At 43.6% G+C, this 22,782-nt stretch overlaps 1 protein-coding gene and 1 long non-coding RNA gene across 6 annotated transcripts in view; one reads left to right on the top strand and one right to left on the bottom strand.

Annotated features, from left to right (window-relative positions):
• sez6b (seizure related 6 homolog b) overlaps positions 1–22,782 on the top strand; it is a 158,581-nt gene that overhangs the window by 82,503 nt on the left and 53,296 nt on the right. The window lies entirely within an intron of this gene.
• LOC116221840 lies at positions 11,070–12,891 on the bottom strand. The gene is made up of 3 exons (XR_004164308.2): positions 12,506–12,891; positions 12,209–12,285; positions 11,070–11,972 (listed from the first exon to the last, which is right to left on the bottom strand). It is a non-coding gene; the product is annotated as an uncharacterized LOC116221840 (long non-coding RNA).

Below are 22,782 nucleotides of genomic sequence, written 5' to 3'. Positions count from 1 at the left end.
AATTCCACTGAACTGAGTTCATTGCAAAAGGTGCCTTCTTGTTCACAGGTCATACCAAAACAAACAAAAAACAAAATAAAAACACTATTCATGGGAAACCGCAAATAATGTTTTGTATGCAATGCCCATCAGTCAGACACCTGCCTTTCAGGAATTAGTCCACGAGTCCAGGTTAGTATTGTACCACGCAGGACTACTCAGTTAGCCAGGTAACTTCTAAAATAGCATACACTACTATTTCTCACAACCTCAAACATTTGTTAATAAATAGCAATAGTCAATACCTATGACTAATTGACATCTAATATATTTAAGTTTAGTTTTACAAATTTAGAATCCAATATTTAAATAAACTATAGCCAAATATTTTTTTCACAAGTAAGACATTGCAAGGGATGTTATATTTTTGTTGTAACATAATTTGGATTTTGTTTTATCTGACTACAACTAAAACATAAAAGAAGATTATTTAGCTTGCGCCTTTAAGACCGGTATCTTACTCATCAGTTTTGTAACATCTGACTCTTAAAAACTTAAACAGTCTTCAACTTACACCTGAACAGCTTGAACAGAGCAGAATCTCTTGTTTATATGACACATGAGCAGTCTCTCAAAATAGTTTGTAGTTTCAGTATTTAACTACACAAAAATTACAAAAGTAACTGAACTACTTGAATGACTAGTTGAACTACCAGCAAGCTACTGAAACTGTACTACTAGTTTAATTACATGTAGTTCACTACTCCCCAACACTGACCGTAGCGTCCCATCGAGCCTGTCCTTCACGTTCAAACACAATGTGTCCTTTTGGCAGGAAGCTACTGCCAGGAAGCACACTATTTATACGCATACTGAGCACAAAGACACAGAGGGCACGTCCCAGTCTGGGAGAAGCACTGTTCGCCGCAGTCCAAAGATTAGTTTCATAGCTGTAAAATGACAACGAATATATATTTACCCAGGCTGAAGAAAAGCAAGCTATCAAAATTCATCATGCAAAACAACAACAACGATAACATTATACACAAATGCAGAAAAATTCATTCATTAAGGGGGCATCAGAGTGCCAACACAGGTCTGCAAGGTCACGGTGTTCTAACTGCTAGAGGATAGGAAAGGGATGTACGGCAAAAATCAATACAACACATCGCATTATGCATTTCATCTGCTGCATGGCTGCCGTTTTGGCTGGGATAGATGGCTCATATATTTTGTGATGAGAACTGTACTACTGTCTGTGTGGAAAGTTTGAATTAATTTGGCTCCAAGACAGAGAGATAACATTACTCCCTCGCCCTGGCACATGGACATGCATGGTACGTAGGCAAGCGAGCCAACGAATCATATTCGCTCATCAGTTTAGGTGTGACTTGATCGGCCAATTATTTTACTTATTTTTATATTACACTGGGGGCAGCCTTGCTGAGTACCCTGGGAATTGTTCATCGGGATCGATAACCTCAGATGCCACACTATCATCTCCCGATCGTACTCCGCTCCGTCATCGCAAAAGGGGCAGGCGGTAAGTGAAAACAAGAGCCTGTTAAATACCTGTCACATTTCAGGAGACCTGCTCCTTCTGGGCCACCACAGCCCCTAAGCGCTCCAATATAGCAAGACGTCTGGAGCAGGAGGTGCTCTCGTACAGTTAATTAAAGTGCCACAGGGTTTTAATGAGTTTCTTTTATTTTTGCAAAGTGTCTTCCCCTCCTTCAGTCCTAGAATATTATATTTCTCTCAAAGATGCAGAGCTCTTTAGAGAACCCGGGGCGTTCTGATCAGTGAGGCTGGTAGATAAGAAGATATTCGCTTGAAGGTTTGCGGAGCCTGGGAAACTTTCCCAGTTTATCTGGTTGGGAGGGATTTACGCTCAGCAGAAGTGGAGACCAGGAAGACAGCAAGGGAGTGAAATGATTTAGACCTGACCCATGAAGAGGATATTTTATTCCTAATATGGCCTCCTCTGGCTATGTGTTACTATTTCAATGTTTTGAAGGACTTTGGATGTTTCATGTCTGGCCATGGACATGAATACTGTAAGACTGAGAAGCATTGACTGACCTTATACAGAGAAAGTCAGGTGTTGGCTTGTCTGCTCATTCAACATTTCACGGTCCTCGCTCACCGACATCCTTTCCGCTGCAGACACACCCTTCGTTGTTGACGCCAATGTCATTTTCTTCGTGACCTTCATTAATGCAGAGGTTATGCGACACAATAAACACCACCCATTAGAATGCAGGGGCGCCCACACAGAGGAGTGCAGTTAATTTATCAGCATCCACTGGAATAAATTACACCAACCGGGACGTGAAAAGTCAGTCTCACCCATTCATTTTAAACACCGTCTCAGTCGTATGGCACAATCAATTCTCCAGGACAGGCAGAGACACAGAAGCAAAAACACACTGACTATGTAAAAACCAACAGAGATGTATTCTGGGTAACAGCAATGTAATCCTCTCCGACTAATTGCCCCAAATCCTGACAGAGCAATTCTCCTCCTTGGACGGGTAACGCTCCACTTCACTGTGACGGATTGTCCGTCTCCGCTACTGCGAAAACAAAGGGCTCAATGCCTGGATGGATAATGTTGCACCTCATTGTTTTACCTTGCCGTCTTGCAGCCGGCATGCTCAGCAAAAGCTGGCCTGCCTATTCTTCATTTTGACGGGGACCCTTCGCTTAGCCTCTGCTAGGTTATGCTGATCCTGCGGGCGGAACCTCAAGTTTTGGGCTGGATTTAGCTGCTCATTCAGCCTGCACAAAAGCAAGGCAGGTGGTCCATGTTTGAGCGTAGCGAGTTGGTGGTGATAATGATGACATGTTCTTGCCCTAATCCCCATACACCAGAAGTCTATGATCGGTGTGATCTGGCAAAAACGAAAAAGGTTGTTTCTATCTGACTAAAAAGGAAGTGACTGCAGGTTAGTAAAGCCATACCATTAAAAGGGGCTTAAATCCAGATGCAACCAAACGTACGCTGCTGTCAGATAAATCAAAGCCTAAATCTGTGGAATGCCTTGTTAGGTTTTGTGCTTCAAACAGCATGGCTTTTCTGGCCTAATGACTGGAGAGAGATATAACCGTGGGCTTCTTACATAACCCCAAAATAGGCATTTTAATAATAGATGTATGGCCCTAGGTCAGAAGTTCACATACCAGGCAAGTGGAGTTTTTTGTTTCTGGTGTACCGTCACATCTGAACAGGAAACCATGTGGGGTGGTCAAGAGGGGCAAAGAAAACATGTGTGTGTGTGTGTGGCAGCCCCTCTCCCTCCAGCACTCCCTCCCTCCCTCCCTCCCTCCCTCCCTCTCACAGTTAAAAAAGATCTTCTATAGGATTTTTGAATAAAAGATGCCCCTGGCCATGCAGGACCTGTGTGCCTGATGCCAGCCTTCCAATCTGGGACCATGTGTACAGGGATGGAGAGACCTTGGGCTATAGTTCCCATTTCAAGTGCGGGCAGCTGGAGATTTTTTTTTTAACCTGGAGAAGGGTGAGATTTTTTAAGGGGAGATTGGAGGTATAATTCTAGACAGAAACAGAAACGACTAGAAACTTTGCAGAGAGCTTGTGGAGCAGACTTTGGAATGAAGATTTTTCACCGTCTAGCTTACGTGCAGTGGAGCAGAGATGCCCGAGGTTCTGTTGGACTGTCACGCAAGATTGAAGAAGGGAGTTACAACACTCTCATGACCGTGCCCGCGGAGGTGTGGTTATGCGTGCATCGTGAGTAGGGGGCTCACGTCCTCGACCTGTTCAAAGAGAGAGCACGTTATCGGGGCTGATAAGGCTGAGCAAATGCATTTTCCCCTGAGTAGGACGGTTGAGTTTTGCCTGAAACTAAGAACCTCCCCAAACGTCATGCTACATCTCTATAACCCCCACCCCTTGCCAACCATCCACGTCCCTTTTTATAGCATGTTAATAAGCTTTGTGGTTCAGGGAGACTTGCCACTGGTCTGACTCGAAGTGATCATGAGAGATCGGATCTGATAGGTGAAAGTTCCGTCATGCTCTGGGCACGCCAAACCTGCTCACCAGCGCTGGTGCCTGAACCGCCTGGAAGTGGATTTGCTGGAGACGGATTCTGCCGACCCTAAGAGTGCCGATAAAGACAACAGCAGGGCTGTACGGCGGCACCCTGTTACAAAATGGGCAACAGTCTGAGGAGCTGTGTTAAAGCAACCGTGCAACAACTGGCTGCTTGTTACATGACATCACTGAATGCATTTAAATACTGCAGGGGTTTTTGAGGGCCGTGGACCTTTTTGTGCATGACGACAGGACTGCGCAGAGTCTGAGACAACTGGGACTGGGCATTGTCAGATCATTGTAAGACATGTCAGAAACACTCTTATGATAACTCTGCATTGGGGGCAATGTATACAGAATCTGCAGAGAGAGGGAGAAGATTATCTGCAGAGATCCCCGCTTCAAGTAGTGGAAAAACTGCTTGAGTGTCAATGTTTCACTATGGCATTTATTATGTGTGTATTCACTGTAGTTGTAGCAGCCAACAAAATAAAGCATGTTGTCCCTGTAGATGTAGACCATATGTTGGATAGTGTACATGCATGTATTTTTTAAAGCTCTTTTGCACATCAGCTCGTGCATCTAGCTGGATTGTTGTAAAAGTGTTTTTTTCCTCTTTAACCAATAACAATTTTTTTACAACCATAAAAACTGTTTGTTTTTGTCATAAACATGTCATGCCTTGAACTGAGATTCCTTCTTGCAAGGGGCCCAGTTAAAATAGAAATCGAAGGACAAAGGAAAAGCAGTTAGCGTGTCTGTTGGATGAAACCTATCTAAGGAAAAGGTAGATGAGTGGCTATCGGAGCAAGATGCCTACACGCTGTATAGACCTGTGTTGGTATGATTTCCATGGAACAGAGAGTTTGCCCCCAGACATCTGTACCAGTTTCAAGCAGATCTATGCGACACACAGCTGTTAAAGGATGAAAATGACTGGGGACATTATTTACTCACAGTCCTAGTTGTCTTTACAAAAATGACCTGTACATGAAAAGCCTCGAACACACCACAAAAGTATTTGCATGAAACCCATCAAAGTAGGCCCTGAAAACTATATGCAAGTGTTTCAAAATATGTATGGGTTACTCCTACAACACAAGACAAGACTGGATTTTAAGTTTAAGAAGGGCAATACTGTGCACATATCAAAACTAAGAGAAACTGATACAAAGTAAGAGGTTTCCTCCAGTGAAAGATTTTCACAGAGAGATTTTAAAGGGGAGCTTTTATGAGGCAGAGTTACAGAGGGTGAAAGGGTCCCTTGACGCCAATAGGTTCATCCAGTTTTATACCAATGAGACGGGTAAAGGCCTGACCAGATTTAGTGATGCACCTGTTTTATACTGATACAGTCTTGATTCTATATTTTCATGCCTGTGGTCAAGACCGGTTTCAGCATAACTAAACCTCACATGAAATAAGCGTCCAAAAGCATTTCCTTTGACGTACCAAGCACAGCCACTTGTCGAATCACTACTCCGAATGATGAAGCTCAGAGGGGGAGAGGTTCAAAAACAATGTCGCGTAAAACAAGGAAAAGACCACAGAGACAACATCTGCCATCTGCTAAGAAGAGTAGATTTGGTTGATAACGAAGTGGGCCTCATCAGCTATCTGTTCAACACACATGGACATCACTGTAGGTCACTGTAATCAGCCAATGTAGTGCAACCCATCTTTGTATAGCCATCATGGAATGTTTGCTAAACTATTCAGCTGAAACACTAGAGATGCCATTTTAGCGCATCTCTTTTCTCCAAAGATACCCCAGGAGCCATGAACAGTGTCCACACAGTTAATGGTCCGGTTTGAACAGTAGAGCTCTCGCCAGCAGGGTGTCAGCAGAATTCCAGCTGCTAGGTCCACTCTTCTAATGTATTATGCTGAATTTTGTAGACCTCAAAATCAAGCGCTAAAGACACATGTGTGCTTATGGCAGCTCAAAACACAAACTATAAACTCAGATTGCTTGGGAGCCACAGTTTACGTCAAAAAGATCAACGTACCGCCAGCTATACGTGTTGGCCATTCAGCAGCACTCACCAAAGCCAAGGCACTCTACCTGCTCTCCAGAATAGCTCTCAAAATGTACTCCATCCCACAAGGGAGCAGAATTTGGCCCCAAGAGAACCTCTTTCTGGGCACTCTCCTGTGCTATGTGGTTATAGGCATGGTCGATCGCATGGCCTTTACGAGTGCCTATCATCTTAACTTGTTCAATTTCAGACACGCAGACTGAGAGTGCCTGGCCCTAAATCAAGACAGCAGGCAGATCCCTGCCAAAGCTTTTCAGCCCCAGTTTGATCAAAACCTCTACGTAAGCTACAGGGTAACATCTGAAAGACCTGTCCTTGCCTATTAACAGGACAGAGTATAAAAACAGTTACACTCTGTTTGCCTTCAACTTAACTCCAGATGAACCAGATGCAATAATACTTTCAACAGTCTCCAATGGAAGTCTCTGACTTGAAATGAGATTTAGAGTGCCCTTACCTACCACATTCACCCTTTTAATCTTGCTTGCTTTGATTCTATTCTGGAAATCAATTCAAGAAGGCCTTGAGGAGTTTTATTGTTCTTCTGTCCTGCTCAAAACATGAATACTAGAAATTGAGGCGATAATGTGACCCCTTTGGAGCAATGTATTTTTCTGAGGTGTAGGCTAGTGACAAATTACCTTTTGAGAAACACCTGCTTCGTTCATTGCTAACACAGACCCACATGGCAAGAGCAGTGAACACTGGCTTGCTCTCATGCTAACTGAAGAAAATGGAGCTGAATTTGACTCATGGCTTTTTGCCATGTTTTTCTTACAATCCGTCTTCTATTCTAAATTTTTTTAAAGAAGCACTGATCAGATATGGTCTACAATGACTGTCAGGTGCAGGAAGCGACCTCCTAATTTTTTTACCTGTGTCAGAGAGTCAGCGGTCTAACTCCAGCTCTGTTCTGATGACTTGACCCTCCTATTATCTTTGGGGTCAATTTGACCCCATTCAATGTTTAACGTCTCTAAATAAATGATTGACATAATTTTTTTGCTTCATATTTAATGACCTTTCCTAATTTAATGGGGAAAACTGGGTAAACATAAAATGAACATGATGATATGTTTTCAATGTCCTGTACACATGCTGTACGAATCGGTGTTCTTGGGGTCAATTTGAAGAAGAAATATTAACATTTTACACACAACAGAAATAGTTTTTCATTCCAAATGTTTTAGATAACAACAATATGTACTTTGTATTAAATAATATAAAGCCATGAAAACACCAAAAATATATCTCTTTCCAATTTCAGGTCAATCAGTGAGATTTTATGGTAATCTGTTTATTTCTCCATAGTCGCATAACAGGTATTCTGGATGTATAAGGGGGGTGTTTTATTTAAAGGGCTATTTAGGTAGTCAACAAACAAACATAAAGTACCTAACACATAAACTTGGGTACATTTTTTAATTACAATCATTTTCTGGAGGTTAAAATTCCTGGGGTCAAATTGACCCCAAGGATAAAAGATATTAGAAAATTTGAAGGTAACAGGAGGGTTAAGAAAAATATATAATATGGAGAAGAGTGTGTGTTCAGTACAAATGTTTAAAGATTGCTATAGCTGTTAAAATAAAACGCTTAGAACTCATTACATATTTCTTGATTAAATAAAACATTATTTGTGATTAATAAAAATTATTTAAAGTCTTTTTACCTTGCTCAATTGAGCTGGCGTGAGTGGCACCTTCCCTTTTAATGAATTAAGAGCAATTTAGCAAAGTGCCAGTATGAGGTTTGTAGAGCAGTGGATCAAAAGTCCTTTACTTTGCCTTGGCGGTGCGTGAAGTAGGGCCAGTAGTGCGGGGAGGTTCCTTTTGAAACGATCTGACATGGTTCTTTAGCAACGAGGCACATAGACAGCCAGTTCTCAGTCTAAGATGTTGTGGACAGTTGGGCTAAAGGTAAATAGCCATATGTGTGTGAGGTAGCGTCCTCAAAGCAAGACAAAATCTTTTCATCGAGGAAACATCCAACCATGACATGGTTCTTTAGCAACGAGGCACATAGACAGCACATAGCCCAGATCTCAGTCTAAGATGTTGTAGACAGTTGGGCTAAAGGTCTACCGCTAAATAGCCATATTGAGGTGCGTGTGAGGTAGCGTCCTCAAAGCAAGAAAAAATCCTTTCATCGAGGGAACATCCAACCTGCTTAAAATGCTGACCTTTAGTTTGCCTCATGTAATGTTTGTTTACTGATGGTACTGCTGATGACTGCTGGTATGGCGGTGCCTGTCCTGCTGGAATACATTTTGGACTAAATACAGTACAGATAAATTCCGATGGTGCGTGTACTGCATGAACAGTTTTAATACCTTGGGCTGCTGAGACGCTGCTAAAACCACATCATCCAGATCAAGTTTCTCTTGTCAGGAGGAAAAAGTAAATCATCAGTCAGGCATTCCTTCGACAAATTGGATTTATATTTTCTTAGACAATCCATTAAAACTTTTTTAACCAAAAAAACTTTTTCCACATCCCCTCTGTCCCACAACCGAAAGGCAACTGGAGTCAAGGGTCAAACCTCACCTCTGCTATTTGATTGTTTTCCGCACCTTTTTTAATAATCGAAAGGCAGTGCTTTGCTGTCAGGGAGCAACCATCTCTTGTCAACCGTGAAGTGCTTCTGTTGCCTGACCATGTGTAAAGTGAAATCTTTCTAGTTCCTTACCATTCCTAATCCTGTTGTGATTTCATTGGTCACGGCAGGATTCTGGATAATGCCCTCTACCATCCCCAGCACAGAGTCAAAATGGACTCTTTGACAATTATCATGAGTCTGTATGATGCTCTTGGCTTTCAACACCCCTCTGTCTTTGTGGGCTTTAAAAGCGAATGACCTGGGACCTGAGGAGACCCACTCTAAAATAGACTCCCCTTCTTTGAGCTCATTGGTTAACCTAGCTAGATAGGGGCTTAGTGGTAGCTGAAAATCACTGGTCTGGACACCTGGTCTGTGTTGCAGTAGAGTGCCCTGGTTCCCAGCTGTTCAAAGAACCCCCAGAATCAGTCCGTAGGCAGTGGTAAACACATCTAGAATGGAGTTAGTCTGGCCTGGAGATAACATGTAGCGATCTGAATAACTTTGTGTTTACCTGAAAAAAATCTTCTGGCTCGCTGATCAAATTGATGATTGTTAAATCTACGTGCTGTGACAAACTCTTTTGCACACTTGACATTTTTGCAGAGCTAGATGTTTCCGGTTGAAGGCTTAGCGGATACCTTGTTTTTCCAAGTAGTCCTGATCGTAATGCCGTCGGCCTTCCTCATCAATGACCATCTCAGAACAGCCAGAATAGCCTGCTTGCCTTTAACAAAGGTCTGAATGTAACACTTAAAAAGAGAACTGCTTTTCTCAGCAAAAATCCAGACCTAGGTAAATTCAACAGTCACCCATACACCTGTCAGAGCATCTTCAGAGTGCGCGCAGGGACCTGTCTAGTTATTCTGCTCTGCACATGTGCGGCACAGGGTGAATACAAGTTTAGCTGTCTGGGTACACTTCCTCTAGGAGGGTACACTTTAGCATGAATTAAGCCAAAGTAGCAGCGCGAGTCATCAAAATGACTGCTTATAATGGTAGGTTACTTATCGGAAATGTCAAAAAATTTAAATCGTCTCCTCGGGCCGTTCCAGAAAGGTTTTCACTTCTTACTCTTATTTAAATGGCTCCATTCAGGCCTTGAGATAACCCCTACCTGACAACCTGATATCAGCATCACAGTACTTTACCATTTCACTGTTGAAATTAAACACTCCAGCTTTCACACTGTCCTACCATGCCATAAATTCTGCCCTCTTGCCTGGCCTCATCTAATCAGTGCCGTAATCAGAGGGGGAGGGTACGCCCCTACATACTCTAATCAGTCCAAAGAACTGAAATGGTGTGGAAGCCATACTTTCCAAACCCATAGTCTTGGGCATCTGTGCATGAGGAGAAAGGAAAAGTCAATGGAGCGCTGGTTGAAATCCATCTCTGTAAAGTGTAGCCTATGATTTTCGAGCCTTGGCTTAAGATGGAGGGTGGGACGTCCTCCTCAATCAAGGTATTCAAAACCAGGTGGTGGTCATAACCCCTTGCTTTATCCACAATAAAAGTGTATCCCTTGAAGTGTAGGGTTCTGAAATAACGCTGAAAAGTCACAATACACCCTGGCCCAGCTGCTTTGAACCATTCACAGTCAAAAGTCTTTACACACCAGTGGTGCCTTTCAGCCTTTAGCTAAAATGGCAAACACTGTTTGTTGTCGGTGTTGTGGTCAATCAAAAGACGCCGGGCTTTCTGTGTGATTAAATCATTGCAGAGTATCGTTTCAATTTTGCTCACTACGCCCCCGACCTCCATAGGTCTGACAATATCAATGACCAGCTCCAAGAGGCTTTCAGATCTCCATGTTTGACTGGACTATCTGCTCAAGCTGGTCATTGAAAGTATATAAAGTCAAATTGTAAAAGAAAGTAAGAGATAAAAAATATCTTCGTAGAATTATGCTAATACAAATCACTTGATTCCAGTCTTATCTGCATGACATTGCACAGTTCCGGATAGGCTATGGCTCTCTCTAAAAGCACATGCAAAGCACCATAGTGTCTGCATAATTTGGCTCCCCTTGTGGCTGGGAAACATGGAGCATCTGAAGGATTTGCAGATTTTTAAACTGGTCACGTCTGTCATGACGACTGACGACTGTCATATCCAAATCATGCGTCCTGCTTGCAGGGTCTGCACTACACTGCCACGCTGGCCTGTTTGAATCTTTGATGTTAGAAATGTCATAATGAGGGTCAGCAGGATAATCTAGTCTGGGCCACAGACCCCACCTATTGCCATGATCCTTGCCTGGATCATCGCTCCATTGACTGTACATAGAACCCAGAGCAGCTGGGTTTTCACAACACTCTTCTGTGTTTGAAAAAAATACATGATTTAAGAGTCTGATGGGGATGACAAATCTGGAACATCATCTTCGTTTTCAGCCTCCATAAATTCTGTTCAACTCTGTGATAACGCTCAGCAGGTGCCCCTGGCTGTTTATATGTGTCCTTAACAAAAGGCCCCCTGACAGTTTAGCATCTGCTCTCTGGGATGTGTGCTTGAGGAATCGGTAACGCCTGTAGCATTTCAGTCATTAAGCCAATGCAGGGGAGTGTGTCAGATGGACAGTGTGATGCCAGTGCATAAACTGTAGACATTTTTAGGTCCTCCTGAATGCATAAGCAATCCTGGAGTAGCACAGACCATTCCACACATTCCTGCACTCTCTTAAAAGGTTCTTGATAGGCCGTAACAATTCTGTCCAGTGCTGCCGTTTCAACATTTATGTATCCCTCGTTATCGGTTTTCCAGGTAATCTGTGATTGTCGAGGGGTCACACATGCTGCAGAAGCTGTGCTGGCCTCTGACATGTTGGAAACTAATTCTACTTCCCAGCTATAATGAGGTTCGGCTCAGCAGAAAAATAAAAAGCATGCAATCAGATTGAAGTTCCTCAGCAGATAAACTCATGGTCAGGTTCATAGACTTCTATGACAAACAATAATTTAGATGTGACTTACACTGTTCTGCAATGTGCTGCAGTGTTGCAGGCTTGTAAATCTCGTATCCGCTGTCATGATGAGGAGATAAAAAAAGGAAGTCAGAATAAATTGTATTTAATAAAAGAAGCAAAATGTATCATGCAGAATTACTGAGCCTCTTGCAGAAATGTTCCAGATAACTTTACTCACCATTTTGAATGAATGATGTCTCCTCTTTTGTATCAGAAAGAGTTAAGTCAAGTCACTACAGCATCAGCAAAGTTTCCAACACTGTCTGCATAAAATGGCCTCATCTGACCCATCCGCAGTAGTGATGGGAGGAAAAGGCAGGGGACATTTCTAAATACCAATCGAATAAATAGATTGAGGTTTATTCGTTTGTGTATTTCAGTTCCTATGATATGGTTTGAAGATTATCCATTTCACAGATGGCATAGACAGCATGGCATGATTAATATAATGAACTGTTTAGCGCATTGTTTTTCTTCTGCTCTTTTTCTCAATGGGCAACAGTCTGAGTTTTTAAAGGGCTAAGTTTTGTTTTATTTATCCAAGACTGTTTATTTTTTTATTACCTGTACTAGACCACAGGCAAACTTCATGATGATCTTCAGGCTCTCCAGTTCATCTAGGTCCGCTCCACACCCACACCCTTCACATTAAACAAACAACACACAAGACATTTGTTTTGGTTGATCACATATTCATTCATTGGAGGAACTTTATTCTTCAGGGTCAGCAAAATGCAAAATTCAGTTTCAAGCTCCATTTCTTTGATGAAGGAGCACATTGTTCTGCCAGTCCGTTCAACTGCATTTCCCATAAGGTAACCCCCAAGCCAACGTCTGGTCCAGTGTTGCAAAAGCACTGACCTGTTGAAGCACAGCACTCGGCCCGTCATTTTCATCCAGAGCCATTGCACAAGGTTCAGTGCACAGTGGTTGACACCAGCTCCAGGTAGCAGACACCGAGCGAACCCTTCGCCAGCAGGCAACCCAGTATAGCGCCACGTTTCGCCAGGCTGCATACAAAGCGTCTCTCCATCGGGCCAACAGCACTCTCCCGAACCATAAGATCGTGCGTGACATTCCGCCATATGGGGCACAGACGCCAGGGCTCCCATGCACCAAGAGTTGGCATGCAGGTCTTGAAGATTCATTATGGGGTTTACATGCTCCGACAATTATTTTTCCCTCTTTTCATAACATCTTATATTTACACACACAGACACACACACACACACACACACACACACACACACACACACACACACACACACACACACACACACACACACACAAGCACAAATGTTTTCTTTACCCCTCTTGACCACCTCACACCATTCCCTGTTCAAATGTGATGGCACACCAGAAACAAAAAACTCCACTTGCCTGGACTTTCTGACCTAGGGCCATACATTTCTTATTAAAATGCATATTTTGGGATTATGACAGAAGGCCCAGGTTATATCTCTCTCCAGTCATTAGGGCAGAAAAAACCATGACCACCCCACACCGTTCCCACACCAGATGTGATGACACACCAGAAACAAAAAACTCCGAAACTCCACTTGACTGGTAAATCTCTTAGTCATGACAGAAGCTCAACATCTCTCTGATTGGACCAGTGACACAATCTAAAGTAGTCTCAAAGAATGCAGCTAATTTTATGCTGTAGCTTAATCCAATTCACCTTCCACCACTTCCGCATCTTCCCCTGTTCATCTTTTGCCAATTCTTGTCTTTCCCTCAGCCACTGAACTCAGTAGTCAGCCAGAAGCAGTGACAGACTGATAGCTTTTGCCCTTTTGAATTCCACCTGTACAGCATTCAATGCCTTTTTTTGTGCCTCTTCATAGTGAAAAGCAAAAGAGAATTTGGGGTTTGATGTGCATCTAAATAGACTGATTTTGGCTGCTCTTTTCCTTGGTTGCCCCATGGACCCACCTCAATCAGTGTGCCACTATGCTGGCTATCATTCAGAGAGTGAAAAGGGCCATTTAATGGGGGTCCGCCCATAATGAGCAGTGCTGCCTTCTAGCACATTCTCCCAAATGCCTATTAAAATCTCTCTTAACTTGGTGATTGCCTGTCTCAAGCTGAAATTGGAAATGCGCTAAATTGGACTCAGGGCCTTGGACGCAGAAGCAAGGCAAAAGAGAATGTGATGGAGAGGACATTATCTGCTTGCCTGGTTGCTTTAAATGGATAGGATGATTTGGATTAATTCAATATGGCTGGATCCCTGGTGCTCATAGTTCATTTTTAAGAAAGAAAAGAAAGGTTAGCTGACAGCTGAGTCAAAAATATGTTTCTTTATAAGAAACCTCAAGGATCGCTCTAAATACTATTTCTAAATACACTGCAAGCATGACTAGGCACGTTTTTGTGATCTGCCTTGAACTGGATGCTTGTTGAGAATTTGTGATATTATTCACAGGCTCTTTATTTGTAACTGTTCTGTGCCAATCTGTACCTTGGTGGCAAGGTTAGGGTTCTAGGCTTTATGTCAAACCCAAATGGAGCATCCTTATCTCCTGCTCTGTAATGGGACTCTGACATAAGCAGACAAGTACAGATGGCACCCTTTGACTGAAAAGGGCCTCTTTCGAGTGCTCTCTTTATGCCCTCATGGATGGTTCAGACAGAAAAAAGACAGCGCTCAATAGTGGTAATGCGGGTGTTTACACACACACACACCTACACAACTCCACTCCTCCATTCACTCGGTGTCAGAGAGGGCCGAATTCTCTCACAACACGGTCATTACCTGACACGGGGTTACAATCCTTTTTCTTTCCCTCCATGAACGATGAACTTGCCTTAACGCTGTGCTCTGTGGTGGCAGGGATGGGCAGGGAATAAAACACGACAGAAAGAAACACAATTAGCTGATTACATGCTACGCATCCACTGTTACCGCATTGATGAGCACACGAACGCAAAACACGGATATGCACTTAGGGCGAACGTGCGAGTCCAGCTCTCTGATCTTGCCATATTTGTTTCTCGTCGCAGCCGCTGAGCTAACGCGGTGCACCTGTTTGACGGTGCAAGAAACATGCACTGACAGCTGGCGCTGTTGTTCACCGGGCTTCCCGTGTGTATTTGCGAGTAAAATTGCCCCCGCCAACATTATAAAACCCCTCCTAGCACTGGTCTGATGTGAGTCATTGTGTTAGCTGAAATATAACTCTCTCAGATTTAAACCTAGGGGCTCTTCTTACCTGCCGTCAGGGAACTAGTAGATAGCTAGCACTGGCAGCATCCGTTTGTGCCTTGAAGATAATCAGTGGTGACATCAATCCTGTATCCTGTCGCAAATTTTAGTATTGTACCGGGAGGGATTTCAGGAGCCATTATGGTTTCAGTGAAAACACTTGAAATTTAGGATAGCATGAATCACCGGAATCAAAGCTGTCCATTGGGATTCTGTTTTCTTAAAGTGAGTGAATTTGTTAGAAGTCCAAACCCCATAAACATTTGAGAAAGAAAAAAAATAACAGAATTTTGGAGGATGTTAAAGATGTTGTTGGCAATGCAAGGCATTTCACCTTGCCTGCACTGTCAGAAATATTTTTTATGAACACGTTTGGCCTTGTTAGCATAGTATTTAATCGTATTAATGGTGTTGGAAATAGGCATACCTTCAGAAAGGGAATTAATACTTAGTTTGAAAAATCATTATAATTAGTATAGCTCCTATCTCTTGGCTCAAAGAATATGCATATAGACTTGCAGAAAAGACTAGACTTGTTTACAGAAATTATACAGTTATATAGCCAGTCAATATGTCCCGGTTCAGAACTGATTTCATACAGCTCTGATGTGGTATAGGGTGACCAGATGCAAACAGGCCAAATGTGGGACGAGTAGTTAATTTGTGTGGGACATGTTACCAACACTGAGAGGTATCCTACAACTTTGATATACTGTCTAACTAACTGAATAAGATACATTTGTATTCTGCCCTGTGGCTTGTAAACACCTATACTTTGTCCTCTAGTCCAGGGGTCTTCAACCGGGGGTCCGCGACCCCCAGGGGGTCCGCGGAGGTACTGCAGGGGGTCCGCCAAATTATTTCATCTGAAGCATTTTTTTTTATAAAATAATACATAGGCTACCCATGAATCTTCACGCGATCATTTGATTACCATGGCAACATATGCACTTTTAGCTACATTTAGCTATCTGGTGCCAAAACACGTTACCTGCCATAACCATACAATTTAAAAGTTTTGTAATTTCTCGGAACAAAAGCTCCACGTCATACAGCACTGATGGCGGTTCAGATGATCTACCTTCAGAGGATGCCAACATGCCTTAATACCCAAAAACGCAAACTGTAGAAAACACGTAAATATTCAAATAATTATCTGAAGTTTGGCTTCACCTACAAAGAGACCGATGGTGACAAACTACCAGTGTGCGTGGTTTGCTCTCCCGTGCTATCAAACGAAAGTATGAAGCAATCAAAGCTGCAACGACACTTAGACTTAGAGACAACCCATGCTCACTTGAAAGAAACAAACATTTAATATTTCCCGTTTAAAATCTTTTGAGGGCCAGCAGACAATCAGCCACAGTTGGCGAGCTAGCTTTAAAACCCTCTTATCAAGTTGCATTACGTGTCGCTCAGACCAAAACGCCATAGGCTACATAATTGCGGAAAGTTTAATATTGCCAGCAGCTAGTAATATGTGAAAAACAACGTTTGGGAAGGAGGAGTACGTGAAAAACACTGAAAAGCATCCCTTTGCTTTTTTCCCCCTTTCAATTGATGAATTGGCAGCTGATGTGAGGGCACAACTAGTCGCGAAACTCCCGAAAGCAGATTATTTTGCACTACAATTAGATGAATCCACAGACATGTCAAACGACCCTCTGTTTTTAGCGTTTGTGTGGTTGTCTACCAAAATGAGATGCAGGAGGAATTTATATTCTGTAAGCAGCTGCATGGACGTACAGAAGAGTTCAGAGACTTTCAAAGTGATCGACAATTTTTTCCGTGAACATGATATACCCTGGCCAAAATGTGTCGCGATGTGCACAGACGGTGTAAGAGCCATGTGTGACGCACTGAATGCTTCATAGGGAGAATATTGTTGCCAAAGACATGAGTGATGAATTGTCAAACGTCAGGCCTCTCACTAGATCATGAGATATTTCATTCATACTTAAGCTTCTCAAGCTACTCAATTCTTTGTCCCCCCCCTCATTGAATACAGAGTAATGGCTAACTGTAAGGGAGAAAAAAAATTATGAACAGAATAAATTGAAACGAGTTGTGTGTTACAAATTATGTATCATTATGTTCAAACATGTGTAGGGGAGTGTGTTTGTGTGTGTGTGTGTGTGGCTGATACTTAGTTCCAGATAAAATATATGAATATCAGGCCTAAATTTGGGGCGGCGGGGGTGGGGGTCCCTGCTCAGTGTCTCTCTCAGCCAAGGGGTCCTTGGGCTGAAAAAGGTTGAAGACCCCTGCTCTAGTCAATTCCACAGCACACCAGTTAGGCCGTAAATACGCTTTTGCTATATAAAAGATATGATGAGCGCAGTGCTGTTTGTCATCTCAAAGGCACACCAGTTTCGCAACGTAACATGTCTTTATTGATAGATATCCAACACGCATTGGCCATTACAGGCTTATCAAAGGCAACTGTCCTCAAGCAAAGCAGCAGGTATCTTGCAACTCAAGTCTTTCAAGTTATACTCCTGATGAATTATGCATTCATTGCTCTCTTTTCAGCCATTGGTTGGAAGCCAGGGTTTTAGAAAAGCTTGGCTATGTTGCATTTCTATGAGCCAGGTTACTACTCTTGACGTAGCGCCAATAAATAGAGTAGAAATGCTGTGCAGTACAACATCAAACGAGACACCTGGTCAGCCTGGTATGAAACAGTTCACTTCGTAAGTAAAATGTCTCCTCAGAAATGTCGTGTTTATTTTGCCCAAAAGCAATTAACACATTGCTATGTTGTTGCAGTCGTTTGAATTTCTGGAAAGGTATAGTCAGTATAGTGTTTGTTTTATAAAATCTACAAATAATTGCGGAGTGAGTTCAGCATGAGATATTGTAGTTACTGTGAACATGAACTTAACACAAACACTTGACACACTGATACTAGAGGGAAAGGACCGATTAGGCGTGGTAAGCAGTTCCTCAGGAATTTATATGTAAAGTGTCATCAGAAAAAGATGCTGCCCTATAATATGACAAGAACAACATTGACTTGTGTGTTCTCAGGTCGCTGAATCTGAGAAATTACCTCCAGTGACCCATTTGTCTCCATTTCCTGAACCATTCGTCGGGGGCCAGCTGGCACAGAACAGAGGATGGTTTTCCTATCAATTTATTGCCTGGCCTGGTTTCCATTCACATAAACGGGCTTAATCTCTGTAGTTCGGCCAGCAGATGTGAATGCTGGCGCCACTCTATGCCAACTCCACTTTGTGGCACGGTGGCCTGGTCCTGGCACCCTGGTAAAGGGGATCACTGGACAGGTCTGGAGACTAGGGCCTGAGAGAAAAGAGTCTATTACTCACCCGCCACACTTTCCCAGCCCTCCCTGGCCTCGTTTGTAGCTTGTTATTGTTGTGAGAGAGAATTTAAAGTTTCACAAATACGGCTGAGGTAGGGCCATTTTTAGATGTGGAGAGTGCTGTACAGCACTTTAGAGCATTTTCAGGAGGATTTTTTTCTCTCTCTCTCTGCCTCTCTCTCTCTTTCCCTGTTTCTCGGTGAAGGTGTGCTGGTCTCGGCGGGTCAGCTATCAGCTCTCTGCAGCCCTCTACGCTCCCTTTGATTTATACTGTTGCGAGGCAGTCCCCTCTCACTCCGCTCCCTCTGCCCCCTTTCCCCTCGGAGGTCACCCTTTTTTGGGGAGATTTCTGCTGCAATTTTCCCACTCCCACTTTCAAATGCACATCCAGGACGACCGCTCCACTGAACTCTAAGTTCAGAGGGGGGGGAGAGAAAGAGAGGGAGGGGAAGGGTAGTACACAGAAGCAGGGAGGGAGTGAGAAGGATAAGGAATGTGTAGTGGTGAAATGAAAGCTTCCATTAGAAGCCAGGAGGAATGAGAGAGAGAGCGAGAGAGAGAGAGAGAGAGAGGCTGCACTTACTAGATGTTTTGGGTCAGGGTACCAACAATTAGACTGCAATCTAACATCAGGCCGCGATTAGTCTCTGCCTACTGTCTTTATCAGCAGCGCCGTTATGGGAAGAGGGCATTTTTCCCTTCGCTCCACCCCTCCTCGCGCTGCTCTCTCTGGATCAATATGCCCATCGATCCACCTGGCCCTTCACTGGTAAACACTCCACAATTTATGGTAGCAGAGCAGAGGCCAATTAAAAGCACGGTGCACTGGGTCCCGTCTAATGCAACATAGTCACTCACACACGAGTCTGGGAAGTAGTCGTGAAAGCCTAAACACTTTGGCCGCATGTCCTGTGGTGGGTGTTATATTGATAGAAAAATAAATGAGACTGGATGCTCACGGCAGCCGGCTATTCATATTCACTGTTTTGTAGGGCTAAGGAACCAGGCTAGATATGAGACTATTAAAAGCTGTTTCAATTTTCATTTGATCGATTTGCAAAAGATCGATCGTCTTATTTCAATGGTATTTATTATGCTATTATTTAAGCGACTTTAGGCATTAGCATTATTTGGTAATTTGTCCATATTCCTATATTATGTTTTGTACTTACAGACAATGGCAGGCGATGTCTATCTCACTGCACATTTTCTGATCACTGTCAGAATACCAAACCCAAGAGACTCCAAGAGACACTTTTCTTTTCTATTTTCATTATAGCTATGAGAGGCTAAAGCCAGGTAGCTTAAGTATCCCAAAAATGTATAGCTAAGAGCAGACTTGAATTACAGGCTTATGAGTGATATCATAAACCGTAGGGCTGTTTTTGTTTGATCACAGATTAAGTTATTAAGAGACATCTGACCCCACTCCCCGGGGAGAGAGACACTGTGATCTTCGGGTCTCGGGTATTGCTCTGTCAGCCTGATCTGGGAACGGATCAATGCCCCTGCATCACCTCACCTGCTACTCCAGCAGTAAGCCGGTGGGAGGCCTTGCTCTTATAAGCCAGAGAGAGAGAGAGAGAGAGAGAGAGGGAGAGATAGATTGTCTCTTTCACATTACTTATAAAATACGCTCTAATTGTTTGAATCCTCCAAAGCACACGGTCTCCAAAATATATGATGAAAGGTCACAGTGATCTTCAAAGATCTGAAGTATTCGTAGGGCAATGAGTTTTTAGTGGGAGTGTTTACTCTGTTTTTTTTTCCCCTTTTATTTTGCCGGTGAAATCAAAAAGACTAAGTAAGGCTGTCATCAATTAAGCAGTCATATTTGCCCACACATCATTTTCCCCCTGGTTTCATAAACAACAGCATGTTATTAGAGTAATTTATCATGAAAATAAGATGGTGGGCAGGTGCTGGCTGATTGCTTCTCAGCCCTGGCTGTTTATTATGTGACAACAGCTCACAGTTTTGGCATTGAAGGATGAACATAAACATGGTTGTGTATGTGCATTTTGTATTGTGTTGTGTGTATGTGTGTTCACAGACAGGTGTGCGTTTGGCTATGTGTGTGAGTGTGTACTTGCAGGTGTGCATGTGTGTGTGTGTGTGTGTGTGTGTGTGTGTGTGTGTGTGTGTGTGTGTGTGTGTGTGTGTGTGTGTGTGTGTGTGTGTGTGTGTGTGTGTGTGTGTGTGTGTGTGTGTGTGTGTGTGTGCGCGCGTAGTTTGTGCCGGCCAGACACTTTCTCCCAGCGCTGCCGCGCCTGCAGCCATATGGCTGTGTTAGGGCAGGAGATTGGACGTGATGTGTTCCATCACCCCGAGGTGTAATGAACTCCCAGTTCTGAGGCCGGGGCAGATAAGCATGTGTCCGGGGGCACGTCAGGACAGTGAGTGATGTGATGAGGGATTCTGATGGCTTTCTGGAAGCAGACCCCAAAGCCTTTATACACACACACAGACACAGACACACACACACACACACACGGCAACGCAATTGGTCCTCTCAGACTCTCGTCGCATACAGCTCTATATGAGCACAGGGCTCTCTCCTCCAATATCATTGCTGAGGCCTGGTGGAAATGAAGTACTCACGATGAAGCAAAACATCAATGCATTTTATGTTGTGTGAGATATAATTTACTTGTCATTCAAATGCTTTTGAGTTGTTATTGGAAAGTGTCTTATGCATTATTTCACTTGGCATCTCACTGTCTTGCTATTCAAATAGCATATTTTTCCCTACAAATATGCATCAGCGAACCAACATTCTCATTTTATGCTTTTGTTCCTGTTCCTTTCAAAATCTGTAATTGCCAGCACCTTTATTCACACCCCACCACGCATCCGCGTGTGAAGCTTCTTTTGCGTAACCCTGGCCCTTTGTTTTTGCGTTGTTGGATTTTCCCTTCCCTTGCAATTTTTTCACTGCTGCTCAGGCGCGTTGCATAAAACCAATTTTCCCAGACGGGCATATAGGGATTGCGGTGATAATGAAAAATAAAAAAAGAGAAATGGATGAGGGGAATGCTAAAACGAGATAGCCGTCGCCGTTACCGCCACTGCATGGAGCTGAAAGGTCCTCAACATACTGTACACCGGGGCAGCATGCCCCCCCCTCCAGTCATCCACAACCCTCCCCTGTCCCCGTGTCCTTCCCCCATGGAGAGATCAGTGAAGGCTAAGTGTATGTGGATGGAATCTATGCACACGCCAAAACCTGAAAAATGGACCAGGTAATGTGAATAATACAAAATAAAGTAAGCTATATTTAACATTTCAGTTCATTGGTGACATACAGGAAAATAGTAGTATCAGTGTCGATACGCTGACACAGGAGTGGTCTCGGCTGGGAATAAGGCTCAGGGAGGACATGAGTGGGTAAGTCATAAGATGATACTTAAGCAGAGGTGCAGGTTCACAGCCTCTCAGCACTGAATATGCATCTCCTAAGAAAGAAATCAAATTCATATTCCACGACGTCGGCAACAACACGGTGTCCATACAGAAGGTAATGCTGTTGAAAGACTTAAATTAAACTATAATACATAAGTGCAAGTGCAAGGCCATGTTTTATCAATGCTTATGCAGAGGCATATATGGTACGAGTTTAGCCATGCATACTACAGGGCCTCACAGTTCGCTTATCAAGAGTGAGTGTGGTCGTGTTGACCTTTCCTTTCTCTTGCTACCTCTTTCACTGATAGTGCTTTTCTGCCTGTGCTGCGCCTCTTGCTCTCTCACCATCCTTACGGGCTCCTCTGTCTATTCAGCCCGCCAGCACTCAACCTTCAGCCAGAAGGGACAGGGATGACCTTGCGTTGCGCGATAGAGAGAGAGAAAGAGAGAGAAACTCTCTGTATTCGAAGCCGTTTTCTCTCACGTCACAGATTTATTCAGGTGCTCAGACAAGAATGGGCAGTAATGAAAAAGGCAGCTGCGGTGCCGGGTCCAATTTGTGTTCTAAAGGAAAAGAAGAGAAGAGAAAAGAAAAGAAAAGTAAAAAAGAAGAGCGAGAGAGAGAGAGAGAAATCATGCACGGCACGGCTAATCTCTCAGCCTTCCTCCCTTTATCCCCCAATGCTGCTCTGGGGTCTCGAGGAGATAGTGGTTCCTATTTGAGGAAAAGTCACGCAGACGACATGTAAAGGGACTCGTCAGCTAATTTGGAGCACAATGGCACCCGCGCACCTCGGCCCGTGGAGAGTCACTCCTGTCGCCTCCACCCACTAATAAGCCAGGACAGGGGTGGTTACAGCGATAAGGCCCTTGGCTGTTTGCTTGGCCTGCGCAGCCCTGTAGGCTGTCACCTGTGGTGGGGGTCTGTCTGTCTGTCTGTCTGTCTGTCTGTCTGTCTGTCTGTCTGTCTGTCTGTCTGTCTGTCTGTCTGTCTGTCTGTCTGTCTGTCTGTCTGTCTGTCTGTCTGTGTGCGTGTGGTGGCGGAGAATCAGGTTTGTCAGAGGCGTAAGTCAGGTGTGGCTCCATGTACACACACACACACACACACACACACACACACACACACACAGATGGAGCATATGGGCTTCTCAGCTCCCGGGGCTTCTATATTTAGTGCAGGTGAACTCACTGTGGGTGACC

The sequence above is a fragment of the Clupea harengus genome, chromosome 9, assembly GCF_900700415.2.
Source record: "Clupea harengus chromosome 9, Ch_v2.0.2, whole genome shotgun sequence".
In the NCBI taxonomy this organism is placed as follows: Eukaryota; Metazoa; Chordata; class Actinopteri; order Clupeiformes; family Clupeidae; genus Clupea; species Clupea harengus.
Note: the sequence above shows the minus strand (reverse complement) of the source record. Positions and strands in the feature narration are given on the sequence as shown.